The sequence below is a fragment of the Puma concolor genome, chromosome B4 (assembly GCF_028749965.1).
Source record: "Puma concolor isolate L17-30 chromosome B4, mPumCon1.1.hap2, whole genome shotgun sequence".
Classification (NCBI taxonomy): domain Eukaryota; kingdom Metazoa; phylum Chordata; class Mammalia; order Carnivora; family Felidae; genus Puma; species Puma concolor.
In genome coordinates, this window is record NC_141673.1 from 36,849,411 (window position 1) to 36,875,105 (window position 25,695).

At 38.5% G+C, this 25,695-nt stretch overlaps 1 protein-coding gene and 1 long non-coding RNA gene across 3 annotated transcripts in view; one reads left to right on the plus strand and one right to left on the minus strand.

Moving 5' to 3' along the window:
• Positions 1–25,695, minus strand: part of TMTC2 (transmembrane O-mannosyltransferase targeting cadherins 2) — a 404,595-nt gene that overhangs the window by 370,662 nt on the left and 8,238 nt on the right. The window lies entirely within an intron of this gene.
• On the plus strand, positions 7,971–9,561 carry LOC147579016 (uncharacterized). Its single transcript, XR_015253454.1, has 2 exons — positions 7,971–8,153; positions 9,239–9,561. It is a non-coding gene; the product is annotated as an uncharacterized LOC147579016 (long non-coding RNA).

Sequence of the window (25,695 nt, forward strand, 5' to 3'; positions counted from 1 at the left end):
AGGAAACATTCAAGGAATGTTGTTCGTTTGTTCGTTTGTTTGTTTTTGCTAGGTAAAAGAACCACAAGTGTCACTACCATCCCATTACCATGTGGTAGGCATGCTTCCTGCACATCTTCAGTCATCCAGGGTCTCCCCTGTGCTTTTCATCTCAATCTGTATGCCCTTTTAACAACTGGGAACCACTTCCAGCCAACAACAGCAGAGACATCCAGAACAATTTTTCTTGACATGTTATCTTAATAAGAATCTTGTGCACTACTTGTCCCAAAATCCATAAATCATAATTTCCATTTTCTAATGCTACTTGTTCAAAAGAAAGTTAATATCCAGTACAAATAAATTCACACTTAATGTAGACACCTCCAGGTATTACAAAGATGACAGAAAATAAAAAAGTGGAAAAGTGGTGAAAAGAAAACTTATTTTGATTATACAGATTAGCAAGATCTTTTGAAAAAATATTCTCCCCTAACCCCACTTCCAAATCTGGATGCCTTCCAAAAATATTCTCTACTGATGACTTAAAAAACAACAACAATAACAACCAACTCTTTATTAACACTTTTTTTGAACAAGGAGAGGCCTCTTGCTCTACATCTAGTTTGTAACTCCCCTTCCTGCTCTCCTCCTACTGGAAAGGAACACTCTGAGATTCTGGATAATTAATAGTAAGAGGTCTCAAAAATGTGAGGTGATCATCTCACAACTGCCTTTATCTTCCCTAACTTCCTGATGCTCTATGGTTTGCATGTATCATCTCCTGGACACTAGCAGCCCAGAGGTGTTTATTGTCTGAACATGAATATTGTCAAAGGTCATGAAGTTACTGAATATTTTTCCCAGGGAAGTACAAATGGATGCTACTATCTATGAGAGATACAATATGAGATAATAACATCACACAATAATGGCCATATGTTCTTAGAGAGTCATACCAATCTATCGCTAAAAGATTTATGACGGAATATACCCTTGACAACTGATTAGCAGTCTCCTTCCAAGTTTCCATACAACATTTTTATGTCCTTCAAGTCTAACAAGTAGCATATTGTTATGTGACTCCTATTTAAGCCTGACAGGTAAGAGGCTCTGACTAAACAGCCAATCTCCCTTCAGTCCTCCTAAGGTAATGATAGGTTCTTTTTTTTTTTTTTTTTTTTAATTTTTTTTTTCAACGTTTATTTATTTTTGGGACAGAGAGAGACAGAGCACGAACAGGGGAGGAGCAGAGAGAGAGGGAGACACAGAATCGGAAACAGGCTCCAGGCTCTGAGCCATCAGCCCAGAGCCTGATGCGGGGCTCGAACTCACGGACCGCGAGATTGTGACTTCACGGCTGAAGTCGGACGCTTAACCGACTGCGCCACCCAGGGGCCCCAATGATAGGTTCTTAAAGGACACCAGGGTACTTTCTAAGACTCCAAAATTAATAAAGGATTATTTCTGAATTTCCAGTCTACCTTGCACAGTCTCAATGCCCTACACTCAAACCTGAGTTATGTCAGGAGGAAACTGGACAATATTTTTTTTATATTATCACTCACTCTCATAACAAATTATAATAATAGTAAACTCTTATAACAAATCCAAAGGTCTTTGTATCATTTGACTGATAAGGAAGCTGGAACTCAGAGAAAAATTAAGTGACTTATCCAGGGCCTCTAAGATGTAAGTGACAACACTCAAGTGGTTACTTAGAAAAAGCCTACACTCTGCCTTTCAATGCACAGAGCAGACTAGATGTGTTTTCAGATATCCTAAGATGCTCTGTAATATACTCTAACCTGTACGTTGGTTTGGTAATGCCGAAAAGGCCATATGGATCCCATCTCTCAGAACACCTTGCACAACCACAGCTCACCAAAAGCAGCAAACTACAGTGGGAATTTTTTTCCAAATTTTTATTTAAATTCTAGTTAGTTAACATAGAGTGCAATATTGGTTTCAGGATCCAGTAGGAATTTCTAAATAGAAACAAATGGAAACTTCCACTCCTCCAACCTTCCTCTGCCAAGGAGAACCCCTGCCTCTGAGCAACTTACCTGCACCAGTTAGTCTCAGCCCCAAACCCTCTCCTGCACCAAATTATAAGGCCTGAGGTCTAATAATTATTAGTTATAAATTTCTCTTTAATTCTGTGACTATGATCTTCCTTCTCATCAGATAATGAACCACCGAGTCCTAATTCATTCATTCAGAACATATTTGATGAGTGCCTACCATGTGTCAGAGTCTACAACAGGTACCACAAAGACACGATGAATAGACATCTGCCATGAAAACTCTACAGTCTTACAGATCAATCGGATGGAGCATGTTAAATTCAGACAATTACAACCTGCAGCAGAAAGTGAGGACTGCTTGTCAAAATCCACTTTGCTTCTTAAGATGGATTTTATTGACAGTCGATGAAATTGGGGGGAAAAGAACAAGAATTTTTTAATGCCACTGAAGCTAATTTTTCTTTAAAACTACTTTCCACAGCTTAGCAAATCACATATTCTTGAGGTGGCAACATCATATGAGGCTTCACATTAGTATTTAAATCATTCTTTCACAAACAATTTTAGGGGAAAAGAAAAGCATGTAAGAAGTAGTATGTTTCCATGTGAGAATACTACTTAAATCCAAGTCCTTTGATTTTTCTTTTTTAAGTCAAACGCTGATGCATAATTCATTAGGAGAGTCTTTATAATGGCAGGAGTGGGAGAGCTGGTGAACATTTTGCAAAATATACAAAGAAAAAAACCTTAGAGTTCTTCCAGAAGCAATCCAGCAAAAGTGAAACAGCCACAGAGTGCAGGAGAAAAAGTGCTGATGATGTCAGTAGACCCAGATTCAAATCCTCACTCTATCAATAACCAGAAGACAGATTTGGATAGGTCATTACCATCTTAAGATCTCAATTTCTTCAGCTCTAAAGTGAGGATATTACTGTTGCCCTATTTATACCACATAGTTCTTGTGAGAAGCCAATACGATACTGAATGGAAAAGCACTCTGAAAAAAATAGTACATCTTTATACAAATGGCCACACATATCATTACAGAAATCTTAGAAATTTTGTCCGGGCAAGGCATTAACTTTTCTATAAATGTTTAAATAGCTTGAATATTTTAATCTCTATTTCTGTCTTCTCTCACCAAAATTAACTTGGAATTTTTTTCAAAGCATGTGCTAAATCGGTCAGTTATCCTCTTACTCCACTATTTTTAGAAATTATCTCACAGTCAAATGTTGGATGCAAGGGTCTTTTTTATAGACAATAGGTTCAGTGCATAACTGCAGATCTAGTCCCTATCCACCAGCAGGAAGCTAACTAAAGATGACTACTTGTTGTTGTTGTTGTTGTTGATTTTAATATTGAAAGTGACCAAAGTAGAATTTATTTCAGCAAAGAAAAAACAAAATGAAAACATAATTGAGTTATTACAAGAAAAAGCAAATACAAAACCTTTTTACTTTCCCTGCTCCTTTGTCAAAATGCCCATGTTTTCTGGTCCATAAGGAACTGGAAAGTGTGACTTTGTCCTCTAACCAGATGGATTACACTAGTGAACCCACCCAGCAGCTGCTGTTCAGAGAGATCATGAGGAACAAGAAAGTAAAATGCTCTTCTGAAGAGTAAATTTTATTTACCAGAAATTAAGGAGGGAGGAGGGATTGTCGCTATTTACTGAAGGTACACAGATTAAACCCAATGACTTATGTGTCCTTTCAAATTAACTCCATTTAGAAAACCTCTCATTAAATGTAATCTAATTTAAATGCATATCGGAACCACTTATATTTGTTACTCCTCTCTTGATGAGCAATTAGTTCTACTCTTGTTTTCCTTTCCTGATCTGATAGCTAAAATATAGCAGAAGTAAGAAACATTTATGAAATCTTCTTTTGCTGAGCTTTCTAGATGCACATTCATCATTCAACACCCACCCCACCCCCACCCCCAACCCTGGCCACTGGGAGGTGGACAAGACAAATCAGACAAAAGTTAGAGCTTTTTGGTTTATTCAAGAGTCACAGTAAAATAACAAGGAGACATACAAAAGATGTTCGACAGTACGAGCCGTCAAGAAAATGTAAATCAAAACCACAATGAGATACCATATCACACACACCATTTCTTGTCATACTAGGAGGACAAGGGAAAGGATAGTTCAAGTGTTGAGGTGTGGAGAAAATGGGAAACTCCTAGATTGCTACTGGGAATGTAAATGGGTGCAGCCACTTTGTAAAACAGTCTGGCAGTCCCTCAACTGTTTAAACATAGTGTTACCACAAAACCAGCAAGTCCACTTTTAGGAATATACCCAAAAAACTAAAAGTAGGGACTCAAACAGAAACTTGTATAGGAGTGTTCATAGCAGCGCTATTCACAATAGCCAAAAGATAGAAACCCAAAATCCATCGACTGATGAATGCCTAAATAAAATGTGGCATATTCATTCAAGGGAATATTTGGCAATAAGAAGGAATGAAGTCCCAATGCATGCTATGACATATGATGAACCTTGAAAACATTTTGCTAAGTGAAAGAAGCCAGTTATAAAACATTACATATAATTCCATTTACATGCATGTGAATATGTCCCGAACTGGCAAACATATACATAAAAAGAAAGATCACTGGTTGCATCACACAGAAGGGAATGAGTATATAGGGAATGACAGCAAAAGAATATGGAATTCCTTTTTGAAGTTATTAAAATGTTCTAAGCATTGTGATGACAGTTGTACAGATCTGTGAATACATTAAAAACCTACTACTGTGTATAGATACTCAAAGGAAGTCAAATCAGGATCTCAAAGAGATCTCTGCACTCCCATGTTTATTGCAGTATGATTCAGAATAACTAAGTGCCTTTGACAGACAAATGGATAAAGAAGATACACAGTGGAGTATTATTCCGCCATGAGAAAGCAGGAAATCCTGCTTTTTGTGAAGACGCGGATGGACCCTGAGGATATTATTCTAAGTGGAATAAGCCAGACAGAGAAAGACAAATACTGTATGATCTCACTTATTTGTGGGACCTAAAATAAGAAGAAAATCAGATGACAGAAAGAGAAAGTAAAATGGCAGCGACCAGGGGATAGGGAAGGAAATGGGGAGATGTTGGTCAAAGGGCACAGAGCTGCAGTTATGCAGGACAAATAAGTCTAGATTAAATATACAGGCATGATGACTGTGCTTAATACTGTACTGAACACTGGAAACATGCTAAAAGTGTATCTCGAGTGCGCTCACAAAAAAGTGTTAACTCTGTAAGGAGAGGGTATGTTAATTAGCTTGACTACAGTAATCGTTTCACTTTATATGTACAGCTGGCCCTTGAGCAACATGGGTTTGAACTGAGATGAAGATGAACTGAGATGAGATGAAGTTTGAAATCTAACTACAGTAATCATTTCACTTTATATGTACAGCTGGCCCTTGAGCAACATGGGTTTGAACTGTGCAGATCCACTTATATGCAGATTTTTTAAAAACAGTACAGTATTGTAAATGGATTTTCTCTTATGATTCCAAATAACATTTTTTCTTTAGCTTACTTTATTATAAGAATACAGTATGTGATACATATAACATAAAATATACGTGCTAATAGACTGTTTATCAGTAAGGTTTCTTCTGATCAATAGCAGGCTATCAGTAGTTAAGTTTTGGGGGAGTCAAAAGTTATACTTGGATTTTTGACTGTGCCGGGAATTGACCCTCCAACTCCTGGGTTGTTCAAAGGTCAACTGTATATCAAATCATGTTGTACAACTTAAATATATATAATCTTTATTAAAAATATATAAACATATGGAAAAAAGCTGTACACTGTACAAGCTTAATTGGGTGAACTGTATGATAGGGATAAATTGTATAGCTCAGTAAAACTATTACCAAAAAAAAAAAAAAAAAAAAAAGAAAGAAAGAAGAAAAAGTGGGGAGCAAGAAGGGCAAAAAAGATGAAATTTTAGACATCAAGTAAATCAATCACTGTATTTTAAAATTGGAATCACTTTAAAATGTTACTAAAAACATCATTTCAACAAACAACGAAAATAGCAATAAAAACTACCATTTAGCTAGCCTGTACTATTCACCATGAACTTTGCACACTGAATCTCAAACTCTCCTGGCCTTCAGATATTGTCCATTTCCATTATGCAGTTAAATAAGGGTCAAGTCATAACTTGCTTGTGGTCATACAGAAAACCAATGGAACCAGAACACGTACCCAAGCTTACGTGAAGTCTAAGCTATGCTCTTTCCCCTACATTATGACATCGTGATAAAGAGACAGAATCACATTTTCTCTACCAGGCACATGCCCAACAGCAATTACCACATGAATAATTTGGGAATACAGTAGGAAAAAGCACTCACCCAATGTCGTGGCACCTGTATTGCATGAGGTTTTCACTCATTCTTTAAACAGAGATTCCCTGAAAGTCTACAATCCACAAAGTAAAGAGATGGCTGTTGACATTTTTTCAGTGAGTATTTTGTTCATTTTAAGTCTTTGCTTATTTACCTTGTTATTATATTTTGTAATTCAGACTTACTTATAATATAATCAACAAAAGCCATAGAAGTGTAGTAATTGCTATATACTAGCACTCAATATCCTGAATATATATGCTACAATGGAAAGGTGCTGTTTCATATTTGTAATCAACAGAATTAAACTCTCCACAATGGACAAAAAGTATAGTGTTTGCCAAATCTAAATCCTAGATCCATAAGCTTAATCTGCTCGTTGGAATCCACAACTTCAATTTGGATAGTAATAAATTGCTTAATAAACTCCAAAACTCCCAATTTCCATTTTCCTATGAAAGGTTAAATTTCTATAATCATTAAGTACAATGTAGCAAGCATACTGGTGACTGGGTGTACCTCTTCAGAAATACTCACTAAACCACATGAAATTGCTGATCTCTGACCACTCTTGACCAAAACAGCACTGTTATATGGTTCATCCTACACCTAAGAACACGTTTTCTGAATTTGAGCTTAATATTCAGATTATTAGCCAAACTGTGATCTTCACAGCATTCCAAAATCTCCAACACCTGAGGCCAGGGACCTGTGTTCTAATCTGGACACTGTCACTTAGTAGATTTCAGATATGCTCTGAGCCTCTAACAGTTCCCTTTCTGAAAGGAAATTAAACTCCTGCCTAGATTTACAGGTTGGTTGTTAGAGTGTACCAGTATAATTCAGGTTTCACAGATTTAAAGCATTGCCAAATGTAGGAAATATTAGTTTATATCTTGCTTTGCAACCTCCACAATATGAGAGAGCAGAAAGAACTTTTTTGTTTTTTAATTGGATGAGATGAAGTTTGAAATCTAACTCCACAATATACAGTCTGCGTCCTTGGGGACACTGCCTAACTGTGTTTCTTAAGTTGTCTCATCTATAAAACTGGTAATGAGGGGGCAGTCACTCTTTTGCTCCTGCTAATTGGTTCCATGCAGGAATATGAGCCTGCTGTTGTCAAATTCTTTTTAATTTGTTTTAAATTAAGAAAGCTGCAAATATGAATCTAGGAATAAAGTGTCCTAATTTTTAGGTTGTTGGCTACTAACTAACTGTTTTCTGTTTTATTCTGTTTTCCTTTGCTTTGTATTTTTTTGCAACACAATTCGGGATAAATAAAAACCTGATTTACAGCTTCAAACCTAGCGAAATGCCTGACACATTGACAGTACTAAACAATTTACTGAATGAATGCCCTTTGAATAATTAATAGAGGTCCCCTGAAGATTTCAAAGTATTTTGTGTAGCTCATTTCTTACTTTGCATTTTCGAATTGTTTCCAATTTTTTAAAGGGCTGATTTTTATTTGTTCAATTTAGGTGCCTAAATAATAAGCCTCTTAAAGCACACAATATAAAAACGATCCTTTGTTACCCTTGCAAGTAAAAACAGCAAACAGATAATACATTTGTCTTGCAGGCAGGTTCACAATGTGGTGAAGAATTCCATCACTAACAGCTTGAAGGACCTCAACTTCCAGGCTGGAAGTGATACACTTCTCCCTCATGAACACAAACAGCCCAGCCGTCTAAATCTCCCTCTCGTCTTCCTCTTCAGATTTGTGAGACTTTAAATGTGAAGATATTTATTTCTGTTCTGCAGGGCCAGGTAAATACTATCTCCTCTCTACATATATCTCCTTCCCTCTGCCACCCTGCCTCAACAAATCGTGTAAAAAGCAATGCTTGTATGTGAGAAGCAGAAAAGGCATATGGGCATTTCAATCACAAAGTTTTAGTTTTATGTGTCAACCTTATCGTTTTCTGTTTAATAAACCATTCAGCATATGGTACCATAGTGCACAGCCTTAAAGACATTCTACTTAGATTTGGTGATAAATCCAGGTACCTACCACACATCTGCCCCCACATTTAACTGACACTCACAGAAACAATTTACAAATATCCCAATGCATCCAAATATGAATGCGCCACTAATACTTGACAAGTGTCCACTAATGCTGATAATAGCATCATTATCATTTCTAATCTGCCACCAGCAATCAGTGCCATTCTTTGATGACACAAATAAGAACAGAGGATTAGAAATGAAGGCTTGCTCCTCAGAACACAGTATGAAAACTCAAACATCAAGCTGACATTTTGCCCAAACATGTACCAGATTTCCCAAAGATTAACCAGAAAAGTCTTTGTTGCATTCAAAATTGGATTTACTTGACCAAAAGGAAAAAAAAAATGATTTAGACAGCAAGGTTTGTAAAACAAAGCAGAAGAAGCAAAACACCATTATCTCTCTTCTTTTACATTTTATATAACATTGGATGATTTGAGATACTACTTCATAATGAAAAATATAAAAGTAAATGATGATAATGTGACAGAACTAAGAGGTGAAGAGAGGAGGAAGGACTTGGGTTCTGTTGCCATTATCTGCTTCTAAAGGTATCATAGCAAATATGGATACAAGGAATCCTTTTCATGGCCTATAACAAAATGGGAACTTTCTAAACAAGGTTGTACCCAACCTATATTCAGATCCCATGAACCAAAACGTAAAACCAAGGCAATACGCAGAGGAGCAATCTTATATAGAACCTCCCTTGTGTCTATGAGGGAAGACTCAGAGCCCCACTGAGTTACTTATAATATCTAATTTTAGAATGCCAGTGACAGGAGAATGTTTTAATTATCTTCTTTTTGTTGTTGTCGCTTAATTCCTCATCCCTAACACAGTTTCTGAATGCAGAAGGAAGAGAAGGAGCAAACGAGAGCAGGCAGCAGGCAGAAGACAGCTTAGTCATCTTGCCCTGTATCCCAAAGGAGCTTCGAACCAGCAAGGTGCAAGCAGGAACAGAAAAATGCTTCACGGACAGTAGTAATCAAGCAAAAACTGAAAGATTGGCATAAAAAAACAAATACTTTTTTTTTTAAGTTACAGGCACAATTTTCAGGGTGCCAGGAAGCACTTGAACATGCCTTGCTTTCTTTAAAAGCATTTTTCTATTATAGCCCAAGTGAAAACAACAGCTAAAATAAAACATTTATAATGATCCCAACCCCGAACACTATTTTTTACAACTTTATCGAGTTTTATATCATAAAATTCACCCGTTTCAAGTGCACAATTCAATGATTCTTAGTAAATTTACTGAGTGGTACAACTATCACCATAATCAGTGTTAGAGTATTTTCATGACCCTAATAAGATCTCTAACGTGTATTTACATCCACCCCCATTCCCACTCTCAGGAAACCACTATTCTCCTTTCTCTTTTCTCTACCAATCTGCCTTTTCTGGGCATTTCATATAAACGGAATTACAGGATACTCCACCACTTTCTAAATATGTAACGTTAGTGAAGTCACTGAACTTTGCTATGACTCATTTTTCTCACAATAATCATACCTACACCTCACAGAGCTATTCTAAGGAATAAATGAGATCATCTATGTGAAGTGCTTAGAACCCTGGCTGGCACACATTGAGTGCACAATACACTAATTGTAAAGTAGGTAAGACCCTACCCCTGTTTTCTGGAAACTCCTCCACAGTTCCTATGCCAGTGGACCCTCAAATTCAACATGTCCCAAACCAAACTCTATAGCCTTCCCTTCAATACTGCTTTCCTCCTATGTCCCTTCACACAGGAAATACTAAAAGTATCCACAATCCTTCAGAAATTTCAACAAATTCCTAAACTTTCTCACCCATTGTCTCTCCAATCTTCATGTTCTAGAATCTTCTTTACTCCCTCAAATTTGCTTCCTTCTCCTAATCCCCTCAGCTTTAGTTACAACTCTCAATGTTTCCCCTTATTTAGTTCGAAAGCTTCCTACCTGTTCTGCCTTCAACTGGCTCTTCTGGTCTATCCATCCTATTTCCATCAGAGGATTCGATCTTAAAATCGATCATTTCTCTCCTTCAAGGGCTCCCCACTAGCTTTCAGCTTAGCTCCTTAGCTTGTCACCCAGGGCCCATCACAAACTCCTTTCTCCTTGCTTCTGTAAGTTCCATCTCTGGCAGGTCTCCAGAATACATCCTTGAGACTGGTCATTCTGAACAACCTGTAGTTTTCTGAATGTGTGAGCCAGTCTTCGGGCTTCCGGCAAGCGAGTCAATCCACAGCATCTCCACGACTGCCATTCCCCTTTCCCAAATTGTAGCTTGAGTATCACTCTATTTAGCAGATTACCTGAGCCACGTAGCAGAATATAGAGGTGCCTCTGCTATGCAGAGCTAAATGAGATAATATGCAAAAAGAACCTCTCAAAGTGCCATCAACTCTGTGAGGCTCAATGAGATGCCTCCTCTTGAGCCCATGTTCAGCATCACCTGAATTGGGGAGGGAAGAGAGGGGAGAGTGGAAATGGCAGAGAGGAAGGAATGACAGGATCTGAAAGGACTGGAAGGGAAGAGAAAAAATGGAAGAAGATAAAGGCTGCTCTCTGAGGACAAAGCACGAAAAATAAAGAGGAAGAAAGGGTAGGACCCACATCTTGCAGGAAAGGCTTTTCCTTTTTGGGCATGAGCCTTTAATAAAAATGTGAACCCTTTCTTTTACTTCTACCTGTGATGATAATCATACAATTTTTCTTTCTATTCTTCTTTATCTGAAACACTACCACTCACAGTGATTCTAGCTCTAATGTGGAGGAAAAATTTACACACTTCCATCTGCTGGAGACAACATTTCATTTCCTTTCTAAAGCATTCTCCACATTTACTGTCAATCAACCAAGAGTTACTTTTCAGGTTTTCCATCTGTTTTCATTTTTTTCTTTTCTTTCATCAGAATCCATGGAAAACGAGACTTATTTCAGTATGCCATAAATATCAAGGATATTTGGGTGAAAGAATCAGAGTTAAAAGAGGTATTAGAGATTATCCAAATCGGCAGTTTCCAACATTTTCTCCACAGACCGCTTTAAGTGTATCCACTGTTCTCAACCCAAGCCTAGCTTTCCAAAAGTTGCTATGCCTAACTTTGTCTTTTCACAATGTATTTTCCCATTTTACTAATCAAAAGTCAAAGCTAATAATCAGATTTTCTGAACATAAACTACCCAGTCCTACCCTTGAGGTTATAAACTTAGTGATCAAAATCCAAGACAAAACAAACAAAATCTCAACATTTTGTTAGCTTATATGATCCTGTACTGGAAAAGAATAAGCTCCAGGGTTTTGTTTTGTTTTTTAATTTTTTTTTTAATCTTTATGTATTTTTGAGAGAGTGAGAGAGAGACAGAGTGAGAGCAGGGGAGGAAGAGAGGGAGGGAGACACAGAATCCGAAGCAGGCTCCAGGCTCTGAGCTGTCAGCACAGAGCTCAATGCGGGGCTTGAACCCACGAACCGTGAGATCATGACCTGAGCCAAAGTCGGACACTTAACCGACTAAGCCACCCAGGCGCCCCATTAATAGAAGTCAATGATGGACTCTCACTATGAACTTCCATGTCCCTTCCTAGGCTTCCAGCTACTCACCCCAGCCAAACTCCTCCAGTTTAGAGAGGTAAAAGTCCAAAAAATATTATACCTCTACACTCCCAATGACCTTTATTTTTTGCCTTCTTTCTTCGTAGCATCTTAATAAATGCCTTCTTGTCCTACCAGGGGCTCTCATCCTGATGCACAGAAAGAATTTAAGGAGCCCATGCACTTAGATGGGGAAAAAAAAGTACAGCTTAGTTTTCTAGTCCTCAAGATATTTAGGATTACCTTTAATTATGAATAAAGGCAGCAAACCATGCAGTGACACCATGCAGATTCACAGACACTTTTCTATCACAGTGCAGTTGTTGCAAATTTCTCAAAAAAAAAAAAAAAATCATTTACACTCATCATTACTTTGATATTATGGCAGCTAATGGATCGGCCACTTGATTGTTACTAAATCGATTAATAAAGAAGAATGTGTATTACTACAATTAACTGGGGTTTTAGTATTTTGATAATTATATCTCGACTTTTTTGGCTTCTATGTTCTGTTTTATGCATTCAAGACAATTTGGGGGGAAGAAGTCCATTGGTTTTCCCAGATGGCCAAAGGGATCCATGGCCCAAAGAAAGCTGCTTTAAAAGCAAAATTGCCTCAGATTCATCTCTTGTCTATGCTGCAATGACCAAGATGGGGAAATACAAGTAAATACTTGCTGAAGTAAAGGTGCAAGCTCACACAGTTCCCAGGAAAAACACAGGATTCAAACTCAGATCTCCTGATCTCTCGTCTAGTCCAGTACTTTAATGGACTGGGGTCAAGAGCCTAAGCCCCAGAGACACACTTGTGTGGGTTCAAATCCAATTCATCATTTAATGGCTCAATGACCTTAAGGCAAGTTACTTAACCTCACAGAGCCCATGTCCTCATTCAAAGTAAGTGCTTTACCGGGTTGAGAGGATTAGCTGAAAATAAATACACAAAGAACTCACTGTATTTTGCACATAATTATTAAAAGGACACAACAATCTACTGCATGCCTAATTATTATTTTTGTGGAGTTTTTCACGATACTATTTGTATTTTCATACAGCTTTACCATTTTCTAAAACTCCTCAGAATGGACTTTATTCTCAAATGAACTCGTGGCCTAGGAAGATCTGAGCTGGGAGCCAGAGCAGCCTCTCCCTGGTTCTTCCTTCCATCTTCAAAGTACTGCATCAGAAACCTCACTAATAAGTCCATCTCTGAACCTCACCACATTAAGTCATACCACTTCCTCCTGTGTCACAGACTAGGAGTCTGGGGTTCTCTCTTGTCCAGCAAGGGAGCAGATGCAGAATTCAATATGAGAGAGGCTAATGTCCGAGAAGAGACAAGAGCCCCAAACGGGTTTTGTCTCTGTATTTATTGAGCTCATAAGATATTACCCACACGGTAAACATGAAGAAAACAAGGTCTTACACACGTGAACATGGAGAAAACAGACAGTAATCATTAACCTGTACGTGTAAGAAGGGCCTGGAGCGCAAATGGAGTTTGTGATCAAAGTACAATAGTATATTGGCATCAGATGGAAAGTACTCATGATCCTATTACAATATCTCAGTGTGGTGGCAGCTTTTCACCCTAAGCTTTTTTCTAACCCATTTATGTAAGCAGAACCTATTTCTCCGCACTCCTGCCCTCATTATCTGCTAAGCCAAGCATCGTCATCCTGAGCAGCCTGATTTTTTTTTTCAATCTACCATCATCCATGCTGAGGACACATGTAAAACTCTGCAGTCACAGTTTTGAGTTCCACCAACCTAATGACCTGATATTTCCTCCATGAATCCTTTTCCAGTCTCTCCAGAGGTAATCTAATTCTTCTTACAGGCCCCCACTGGGTATTCTCATACCTCAGCAAAGTGTTCATTCATGTAGGAAACCAAAATATATGATGACTGACCAGGTTTTTGAGGTCCTTGAGACCAGAGAACATATGATTCATCATTTGCATGCCATTCCACTCACATAGTGCCTGGCATATTAGAGCAAACAATGCATATGAAGCTGAAGTGGATTTCATGCTCATAACAACACTATGAGATCAGGAATTACAGTCTTGTTCAGAGGTGAGCAAACCCTGGTTCAGACGAGTCACTGATAGGCCCATTATAATACAGCCAGAGTGAAAACTTAAAGAATATTCTCAAGGGCATCCATTAGTCAATGATCCATCCTACTTGATTTCCCCTGGAGAAATAAAATATATGCCTTCTAAATGTTCCTGTTTTTAAATTCATTACTCATTTATCACACTCATAATATTCAGACTGAGATTTAGGTCCACAACAGGTAACCTGGAAGTGACTTGAGATGGAAATACTGAGCTGCCTGGAAGAGACAGAAGCATCCTTGCAGAAGCAAGAACCCAGGTCTCAGCTCATTTATAGCAATCACCCTGGACTAAGCAAAAAAGATCAACTATGACAGCCAGACCTAAGAGAGCTACTAGAGGAAGACTGTCATGTACTTTGAACCACTGTAGAAGAAAACAGGGCATCCATGTTGGAAGCCATGCTTTCCTAGGTGACAGTTCAAAGTGATCAATGTGATTAGAACAGAGCCAATAAGATGTGTAGATTCAGACCTGAACCCCTGCCAGAGGCGAACTGTGTCTCGATTGATCACACAGCACCAAGCAAAACCTTTAAACCTAAAATGTGAATTGGAATGGAAACTTCAATATAAACACTGATTTTATGGCTATGATTTCAGCAGTATACATTTTCCTATTACACCCATAAACTATTTCACTGATATCAAAATACCTCCAAGCCTTACATAATGTAAGTGCTGCCTGGACACGTTCACATATCTCCATATCTTTGGCTCACAGCAACATCAGCAATTCACAACTTGCATATCGAAAGAACTACAGAATTACAACAGGCCCAGAAGTGCCGCCAACAAATTTACTGCCTCTGTGTTATTTGTAAATTGATTGTTTCTTCTTTGGCTTCTGGCAAGCAGAGAACTGCATGTAAATGCATATAGATTACATACCTACTCATAAAATTTAACATTAGGATTGAACTTTCCCCAAACTCAGAATATCATGATACCTTTTAAACAAGTATTATAATATATGTTTGATTTACTGTGTCTCCTCTAGCTCATTTTTTGTAAATTGATTACATTACCTCCGGGTCAAAACCTTTCTACCTAAACGTCTGCTTTTACAATGTTTACCACCTGGTTTATGAATTAAGAATTTTTAATAGGCTCTTATTGGAAATCAAAATAAGATGTGCTTTTTTGGCATTGTTTTTAAGTAGAACAGATAGTTGGTTAAAACGTATTCCAGTTATTTATCAGGCCTTATAACTTCATCTCATATGCATATAAAATTAGTTGTTTTTCAAATTCATTATTAAAAATAATACCAAAGGCAGAATTTTCCATTCAATAAAGATGAATTTGAGGTACAAATTTTGAAAAGCCAGGGACTACTAGTTTGTAAAACTCACATTTAACCCTGTAAGTTAACCCCATAAGTTAACAATACTCCTGAAAAGCAGAAGAAATCAGCCACAATCCTGTAGTAGGCAATCCTGGTCCTGACACCAATTTTTCTATCAGAGGACAACCATATGCAAACTGAAACCATCCTACAAATGGGGACTCTCAAAGAGTGCGGAAGATGGCAATCCAGTTCAAAGCAAAAAAACATACGGCCTTTTTCTTTGCCAATAAGGAAAAAAAAAAAAAAAACCCTCCTATCACGGCAGTGCATTCTTGAACACATTTTATCAAGGGTGCCTCCTGGGGAGCCCAAAGAAGAAAAAAGCATCAAGACGAGGCTGTCGACAACCAAGCAATGATGCAGAGTCACTTTGCAGGTGTCAAAACCTCAATCACAGAAAATCAGGACCAGTGGGCAGACCACATGGGAAAATGGATACCAGAAGAATACCAAACAGCTGCTCAGCAATGAGCTAAAGCAAGGCAGATACCCAGGGGGAGGTCAAGCAAAAACACTTGGAGAGCACATTGAAGCAGAGACTGAAACAATGTAACAAAGCAGCAGACAGCTGGGCAACAACTGCTTGCAAACACAGGCTTGGGGCTACAGATGCAGGGGGGCCAGGTTTCCAAACAGCTACACAAGCATCCCAGAGGCCTCCACTCGGAGAGGAAGCAGCAGGCACTTCCTGCAGGCCAAACATGACTGCCAGGGCCGCGTGGCGGGGGCACACAGCACCCGCACACAAAGACCCACTGTTGCAAGAAACCCACTGCTCAGCAACACGCTCGGGATCAGGGCACTGGTTAAGGCAAAGACGGGAACAATCGTAGAGATGTGGGGTCCATGCCATGGTTCTCCAACACTCGCCTGAAAGTGCTTACCCTAGTGTCATCTGAGGAGAAGTTGGCAAAATTTTACATCTGTGAGTCTGACCTTGAGCTGTAACTCCCAACAATTCTTAGGGCTAGGTTTCCCGACTAATGTCAGGGAACCCCTGAGCGTGCCCAGCTGTGCTCTCGGGGATCAGGAAGACTGCTAGAAGAATTTTAAATGTGTGTTTCTCTTTAGATTGGACGTTGGTAAACTTTTTCAGTTTAGGGCCAGATAGTAAATACTTTACGCTCTGCAAGCCCAAGGTCTCTGTCACAGCTACGCAACTCTGCCACTGTAAAGAGAAAGCGGCCACAGATAATACCTACACAAGTGGGTATGGCTGTTTATAAAAACATGCTATATGGTGGGTTTGGCCCACAGGCCTTGGTGCCCACTCCTGATGTAGGTGGTGATCCAAATCCAATCTGCACACGTACAGCCACATGAATGCTCTACCCCATGAGTGACCATCTCATGCCTATGTAAGCCACGTGACTTCTGAGATTGCATTTAGCATCCAGTTGGCACAAAAGAGTGCCACTCAAAGGGCAGTAAGGATAGAATGGAAGTGGACATCCCAGGTTCAGTGGACGTCTGTGGTCTCCCCCTGCCCCCAGAATACCTTGCCCTTCCTTCTAATGGAGCCCCTTTTCCTGTGGTGAACCTATTACATGTAGTGTGGGACGGGAAAACCAGCTTTCTCTGTACTCATCTGTCAGACCAGAGGTTCAGGCAGGTGACTACACCTGGCAAAAGCACCCCAATTGGCTAGTAACTGTGTTTCCTGGATGAGCTTGTAATCTAAGTTAGGATAAGTAAGGTCCTCCCTGGAGCATTTCCGGGAGAGCTAAGGAAGGAACTTTAGGCTGCCACTGGCCACGATAACCATGATGGCCAGACCATGAGATAAAAAAATCAAGTCTTCATAACTTCAACAGGCCTCAGGTTCAGACAAGCAAAGGGATCTACCTTCCCTGAATCGGACATTTTGTCACTTACAACCAAAAGTCCTTATTACCGAAACACATAATAAGCCAGCAAAAACAAAGGCCCAGTGACAATGTGTTAGTAACAGTTCAAAGCCACAATACAGGCCTGCCAGACTCCAAAACCTCCACACCCGTAACATGTTGCGAGCAGAGATGTTCTGATATCTCATGTCTCCTCTTATGCACAGAGGAAAGTAGGCTAATCTTTCCACCTCCCTTCACCCCAAGCTGATGTACCTGGGTTTCCTTTTCTTCCCACTTGCACAGGACAGAAATTCTCTCACCCTTCCTCCACATTCTGCTACTCACACCAAGGGAGGCCAATTTCTCTTCACCTTTCCATTTCTAATACACTCACATTTCTTGTTCACCTCTGTCCCCAGCTTATTTTAACACTCAGCATCACTGGGAACAGAAATCCTCTAATATAATCTTAAATAGCTTGTATGATCCTATAAATGGACACTATTCCGGTCTCTCTGCTTTGGATCTCACCTACTTCTGACAAGTCTCAAAATGCTATCATGGAACTCAAGGCCCGAGTGTTCCAGCTCGTGGCTCTCTCACCAATTCATTTTCCATTCCTCTCTCTCCCTACCCTCTCCTCTGGCGCTATGCCCTGTCTTTGGACACTGTGCCTTTCTCTTCCTGTACATTTTTTTTCCCCAGATAGTCCTCCCCCTCTATCATCTTTATCAAGTTCATTTGATTGGTTCTTCCTCAGACAGTTCTGACACGTTACTCCCTCGCAGCCGGGTCAAGTACTTCTCTTGTGTGCTCACTTAGAAGAGTAAGCATGCCTCTATTTGAGAGAAACTACTTATCTGGTCTGTCCACCAAACTCTAAGCAACTGGAGATTATGGATTACATCTTCTTCTCAGTAGGTGCCCCCAGATTTAACAAGGTTCCTGACACAGCTAGGCATTTACAAACACTAGCTAAAGGAATAGGGTGGTGACATAAGCTGAAAGCATCCCACAAGGATGCTTTCTTGGGAGACAACACATTTCTACATAAGAATGACTAAACACTTTGAAACCAAAGGCCAATGCCTATTTGAGCTGATTTCCTGAATTGAAAATAAACCACACTCAAATCTCTCTCCCAAATTTTGAATACAATTCTCATAATTTTACACTATAATTTGCAGAAATCAGAGTACTTAAATGGTAAACATACTTTTATCCTTCTTTTCTTTCCCTCACTTCTAGTAACAAGAGCCATTTCTGGCCTCTGAGATAAGTGCTCATGAGCAAATATATAACAAAACAATTTACAAAGGCATCACTAAACATCCTTAAGTCTTTTGGTTGTTAGGGTACAAAGACAATTATCTCCTTATTTTTTGTTGCTTTCTTAATTTCCATTCCTCGCCCTCTTTTTCTGATATCAACACTGATACAGAAGTTAGTTTGTGAAGAGCGCCAAGAGTTAGCAACCAATATGATTTTCTGGGGGGAAAACAATCCTTAAAATATAAATAATTTTCAAAAGCAAAATACAAATAATTTTCTTTAAGTGAACAAAAAAACCAGTAATATTTCACAAAAGAAATCATTCATCAACTTCCATTTACTCAAGAGTTTAAGAGAGAATACCATTCCAGTTTTCAATAGAATTATAGCTGCAGTGTTACTCTGACCTATTTCTACCAATTTCAGTCTGTTCTGGTAAACTCTTCCTGAACACACAAATAGCTTGCAGACGTACACAAAAGATTTTCTTCAAATGCAGTAGGTAAGCTGCATGCAAAGCATTTACTCTATTTTTATATAGACTTCCAAAGATGCTTCAAGAGAAAACATTCAGGCTAAGTTCTGGTTTGTATTTAAGTTTATATTCAAGTTTGGAATAAATAATGTTTCTTGTCAAACCTTATGATGTACCAGAAATCTTTGAACTTCATTTTCAACCAGTTTTCATAAACAATGATGACACAGAAAGAGATAAAAGTAAAAATTTAAACTTAAGATGATGCTTAGTATTAAAAACCATTTTAACCTTTAAATATCATCCATGGTTCACCTTAAATCTACACGGTTTGCGGTATATAAGTAAACTGTCCAATTTAACAGTAAGTCTACTAATTCCTTCAGGCTTCCATTTGAAAAATAAACCTAATTCCCTCCCTCCCCACATAATAAATTCTCAGAATTCAAATTCCAAATACACAAAGATGAGGTATTTACAAAGACTTCTCATTTATAACAATAGCATTTTAAAACCATAAACAAGCTTCTATTTTACAACACACACCAAAAATTCAGCATGCGATCAAAATATGTCATATAATCTTTAGAAAACACCATGGGGCTACTTCCACAAACAGTTAAATTGGAGGATTTCCATTCCTAACAACTTGTCTTGATTCCACCTCAAGAAACTGACAATCATGTGCCACTCTGGTTCCAATTCACAAAGATCAGAATCAAAACCACCCATCTTTCTTGCCTCTGTTTTCCCCCAACAAACAAAGTTCACCCACACTTCCCCATAATGACGCCGCCCCTATACCATAAAGGAAAGCACTGTATCATAAGCAAGAAAAGGACAAAACCCTCTGCAAGTCAACTTTGTCAGTTCCACCGAAGTTCATTCATAGGGATGTCATACTTCAAAACAGGATAATATCCTCCCTTATAATAGGTACCCACACCTTCCCATCCAACCCTCACCCTGCAGAAATCCAAATGCTAGTCCTTTGTTTAGTCCTAAAAATCAGCAGCTGAGGCATGTTTAATAAGGTCTTGAATTATTGGTTTCTTGTACTAATTTTAAATTAATTCCAGAGAGTTGAGGGCTACTCTGCAAAAACCATTTGTTATTTTCCTTTAATAAATTAAAACAGTATGACTGATTCTTTTTAACCCATCAGTAACAGAATCTGGTTTATTAAAATACTAAGTGAATTTTCACCTGAATATTCTAAAAATGTTCCAAGGAACAGATGTGCACCAGAGAAAACTAGGCTGCCATCCAACAAGAACCAAAAGTGTTCTCCTTTTTAGGAGCTTGCCACTTGCTGTTAGAATTTAGTTATCAATAGGAACAGAGTAAACATTCCAACTGCGAATAAGGTAACACATGGGAAATAAATGATGATTATGGCTGAGGTAAAAACATCTCTGGTTGATACGGTCTGTTTATTAATGTGCCTGATTTTTCACTCTATATGTGACAATAAGGTCAACGTTTTACTTAACATATTATTAATTACCCCAAAATGGCCAATTTCAAGCATATTTCTTGGGCAAATGAACCCAAATCCATAACCCTAGAATTGTGACCTGTTTTAAGCTGGAAGGGAACCTGGGGAATCATTACCGCCATACCTTGACTTTAAAAAGAAAGCTGTGTTACCAATATGGTAAACCTTCAATATATTTAGCTTATCTCGTGGTTTGGGGCAGGGAAGAGGGGGGCAATCTTTTTCTAGGCAAAAAAAAAAAAAAAAAAAAAAGGAAAGCAAGAAATATTAGAGTTATAAGATTATGTGTTCTCTTTATATAGGGATTCGCTAGAAAAATGTTAAGCAAATGTGAAGAAAGATCTATTTTAATCAGGAGAGAGGTCAATATTCTTAAATGCAGAACCACCTGTAAATAAATTAATGCACATTATAGGTCCTGGTAAGAGAGTAAGTTCATGAGAGAAAGCATAACAAGCTTCCCAGAAAAGGTTTCAAAAAATAATAAGCTTTTATGTCCAGTTTTGCTCACTATAAAACAAAAGATATATAAGCATTTCTGGGATTCGGGCTAACTCTTAATTCAACATAACCTTTCACAATGAAACCGAAAACAATTGTGTATTTTCATTAAGCTTTTTCATTGTCTAAGATGCACATTATAGAGTGGGACAGTTCTTAGAAGATGCTAAAAAAAATCATAATTTTGCATATACTCCTATGCACAGTATCATCAAATTTAAAGAAGAGTATCAATTACAAAGAAGATGGAAGAAATCCTAGTTCTGTTCTTCATATGCACTTTTAATTGAGTATACACTACAAACATTGTATTGGCAAAATTTACATGTGTGCATGCACGCATATAAAATGGTTAAGTTTCAGCATCATTTTTCCAAACTTATAACTCGAGATGAAAATTACATCCCAAAATTCATAGTTAATATAACATATAGTTCACTGAACCCTTTCAGTTATCCTACATCTATCTGAAATTCTAAGTGAAAAATTACTAAAACAAGTTTAAATGTTTAATATTTGCTTTTGAAAGAAGTGCCCCTAAATGCTCTACAATATTTCCAGATGTTATTATATAGTGATTTTCAACTACCAGCAATCAATAGTTAATGAATAATTTCTCAAGAGAAATATTTAAGTATCCTAGACAGACCAGACACTGTGCCAGGCACTAATTATGTAGCTTATTTCATTAAATTCACCCCACAACTCTATCAAGGAGGTATTACCACTCTAATTTTATAGAACAGGGAGCAGAGGCTAAAAGAGTTTAAGTAACAATCAAAATTATACCATTAACAAGTAATAGTTCTGGGATTAAATCCCTAGATTATCTGACTTTGAAGTTTTTATAGTCTTATTGCCACCCCGTTGTTTGGAAAGGTTTAAAGAAGGAAAATTTTCTAATTAGTTGTAAAAATGAATCACCGGGTTTAGGTATTAGGTGCTACTCTCCAGTACATATACTAAACATACTCACTGCAAAGTCTAAATACATTACTGACTCACACAAACATTTGAACGCAGGAAAACTTTGGCTCATCTGACATACAGCTTTCCTAATCACCGAGCCTCCAGAACTGATCTGAATCTGCATGTATTCCCAAAAGAAAAAGGGCTGTCATTGAAGAGGGAAACCATGAGTACCCAGTAATAATACATCCTGCCAAGCAGAACCAAAGTACCAAAGATTATTTACACCCGATGCACTGTAATTGGTCCTTTTACTCTGCAGAAGGAAAAAAAGTGCTCAGATTGGCCAGAATGTCTATTCAAAATAAGCCTTGGTGCACGGAGACCAGAAGCATGGGGAAAGCAACAGAAAAGAAATACAGCAGAGCAAAAAACCGCTTCTGCCGTCAGACTAAGGACTGCTAACCAACAGAGGGTGGACAGAGATGAGAAGCAGAGATAGGGTGTGGGGGGCGCAACAGCTGCGGCAGCAGGAGCTCAACCACTGACTGGAAGTGGAAAAGTTAGCAACAGCTTGGAACGGGACACAGCTCTGTTTTCAGACGCTAATGTGCAGTGATAACTGAGAGTCACCTTCATGTCCAACACCCTCTACATCAAAGGGTATATACCCATGCAGCTTTTTAAAACACACACAGAATATTTGTCATACTATTTCACTTCATCCTCACTCTGTGGTCAGCAGTTATTATTATTTCCACTTCCTGATCCATTATAAGACAAAGTTTTAGAGAGCAAAGTAGCTCAATGCAGTAGTAATTGCAAGACTTAAATGCCAGCCTTTGATCTTGGCTCAATGTTCATTCATGATACTGCCTCTAGTGCACAGTATTTAAAAAAAAAAAAAAAAAAGGAATAATCATTACCTATTTTAGAATGAGTTCTTTAAAAAGATGTCTATTAGGGAGCACCTGGGTGGCTCAGTCAGTTAAGCGTCTGACTTTTGGTTTCGGCCCAGGTCATGATCTCACGGTTTCATGAGTTCGAGCCCTGCATCAGGCTCCAAGCTGACAGTGCAGAGCCTTCTTGGGATTCTTTGTCTCCCTTCTCTTTCTCCCTCTCTGCTACCCACGCTATCTCTGTCTCTCTCAAAATCAATAAATAAGCTTAAAAAAAAAAAAAAGATGTCTATTAATAGGAAGTTAAAACTTCAGATATATAGGGCACTCATCTATTCAGAAAGCCCCCAAAATGCCTAAGGCATAAGGTGCCAGGTTAAAAAAATTACATGTGTTCAAGTATTTCTAATCCTGTGTAGGTACCTTCACATGACCACATCACCCAGTATCCTAAATATCATTAATATATAAAAATCTTTCCTACTCTCAGCTGCCTAAACACCTATTTTGTGGTGCCTGTCTAAAGTCTGTAAAGTCTTCACGTAATGTAAGTCAAGTTTCCTTACAAGGAATTGTTCAAAAGAGGCACAAACCAAAAACGGCACTGACTACAGAGACTCAGTGTAAGCATCAGTATTTTTCAAGTCCAAGCCTAAGGCAATTGCAGATCAGTTTATTTGTCAAAATCAGAATCCAACATCTGTCTACACACTAATGTTACAAAGGAGATGATATTGTAATACAAGATGGTGACAGATATTTCAGTAGAGATCATCTCCTAGAATTTCAACAGGCTCTCCACCTTTTCAAAATCTACACAATACCTCAAATCCATCTGATCAATTTAAAGATGTCATGATTGAACAAATGTGAAAACAAAACATAAAGATGAAATAAAATGGCCAAACTGCTACACAGAGAACAGGCACCTTATCCTCAATCTTATTCAATTCAGGAATTTAGGCAATCTTTCCAAATGTCTGTGAAACAGACTGAGCTGATGTAATACATTTAAATGAAATAGAGCCTTATTACTCAAGGTGTGGTCCATGAACCAGCATCATCTGTTGCACCTGTGAGAGACAGACATGTACTCTGAGCCCCACTCCAGCCAGAACCTGCATTTTTGAAATATATTTTTCCTTTCTTTTTTCCTTCAAGTTTTTATTTTGATTCCAGTATAGTTTAACATAGTGTTATAGCGGTTTCAGGTGTACAATATAGTGATGCAACACTTCCATACATCACCCGGTGCTCATCATGACACATGCCCTCCTCAATCTCTGGCACCTGTTTCACCCATGCCCCCACCTCCCTCCTCTCTGGTAACCATCAGTTTGTTCTCTATAGTTAAGAGTTTATTTCTTGATTTGTCTCAGAACCTACATTTTAACACCCCAAGTGATTTGCAGGTAGAAGGGAGTTTAGGAAGCACTGATTTAAAAAAATATATATATATACCCGGATGGAAAGAGATTCAGGGGGTGCCTGGGTGGCTCAGTCAGCTGAGTGCCCAACTCCTGATTTTAGCTCAGGTCAGGCACTGAGCATGGAGCCTGTCTGGGATTCTCTCTCTTAAAAAAGAGAGAGAGAGAGAGAGAGAGAGAGAGAAAGACACCCAAGAGGCCCAGGCCCAGTTCAAAAATGTATCTTTAGGAGAAGCGTGGATGGATCCCTCTGATTTGAAGAAACTAGAGATTTAAAGTGCATTTTAAAAGAGTTCCTAAAAGGCAATCATCCATGTCAAAGGATGAAGGCAGGGAGCAAATGATGAGAGAGGACAAGGTCGAAAGCCCCCTTGTCTGCCACAGGCATCTCAATCTTATCAGGCATGAGTTCCAAAGGAGCTACTAGCTACTCTCTCATAGAAATGGCTTGATGACATACAGGAGGTTTCCAACAGTGAAATTTCAGTTTCTGTTCAACGCGAAACAAATGCCCAAAACACCACTACTTTTAAAAGAAAAAATACAGACTCTTAAATATAAAGGCGAAGGAAGCAACCCTAGAGATGCTTTCTAATGGGATATTTTAAATGAAAGACTAGATATTTGTGGCAAAGTATATTTGGTAATTTCAGGCTACACACCGGTGTCTTTCATAGATTTTCTTCAAATCTTAAATTCATTTTCTTTGGTTAAATCAGTACATAACCCTGTGGGAATGGGTTAAAGTATAAAACCTTATTTCTTTAATATAAATTCAGTGACACAATTCAGCACCATTTTTTTTTCCAATAGAATAACCTTCCTATTTTAAATGAGGTTTACCAAATGAATTCAGGTATACCGGTTTTTCACATCAGCTATAAATAATTGCCTCCCTCTAAAGGGCCTATTTCTGCAAATAAAAATGTCTTTTTGCCTGATTAAACTTCTTCATCATCTGAGAACTTTTCTTCTGCAAATTTGTAGTTGGAAAATTTGTCATTAGAAGCCTGCTTTGTCAAAATGAGCTCTTTTCAATTGCTTTCAGAGAGCAGTCCTATAGTTAATTATTTGGAGGAGGAGGGGAACATCCTCTTCTAAAAGAAGTACACTTGACAAAATATTTGGACCCAAGTATTCTACCTTAAGACTTAAGACATCTTTTATAATCCAAGGCAGTAGCCTCAGTATGTGCAATACCTTTTAAAACCTAAAGATAATGGGGCGCCTGGGTGGCGCAGTCGGTTAAGCATCCGACTTCAGCCAGGTCACGATCTTGCCGTCCGTGAGTTCGAGCCCCGCGTCAGGCTCTGGGCGGATGGCTCAGAGCCTGGAGCCTGTTTCCGATTCTGTGTCTCCCTCTCTCTCTCTGCCCCTCCCCCGTTCATGCTCTGTCTCTCTCTATCCCAAAAATAAATAAACGTTGGGAAAAA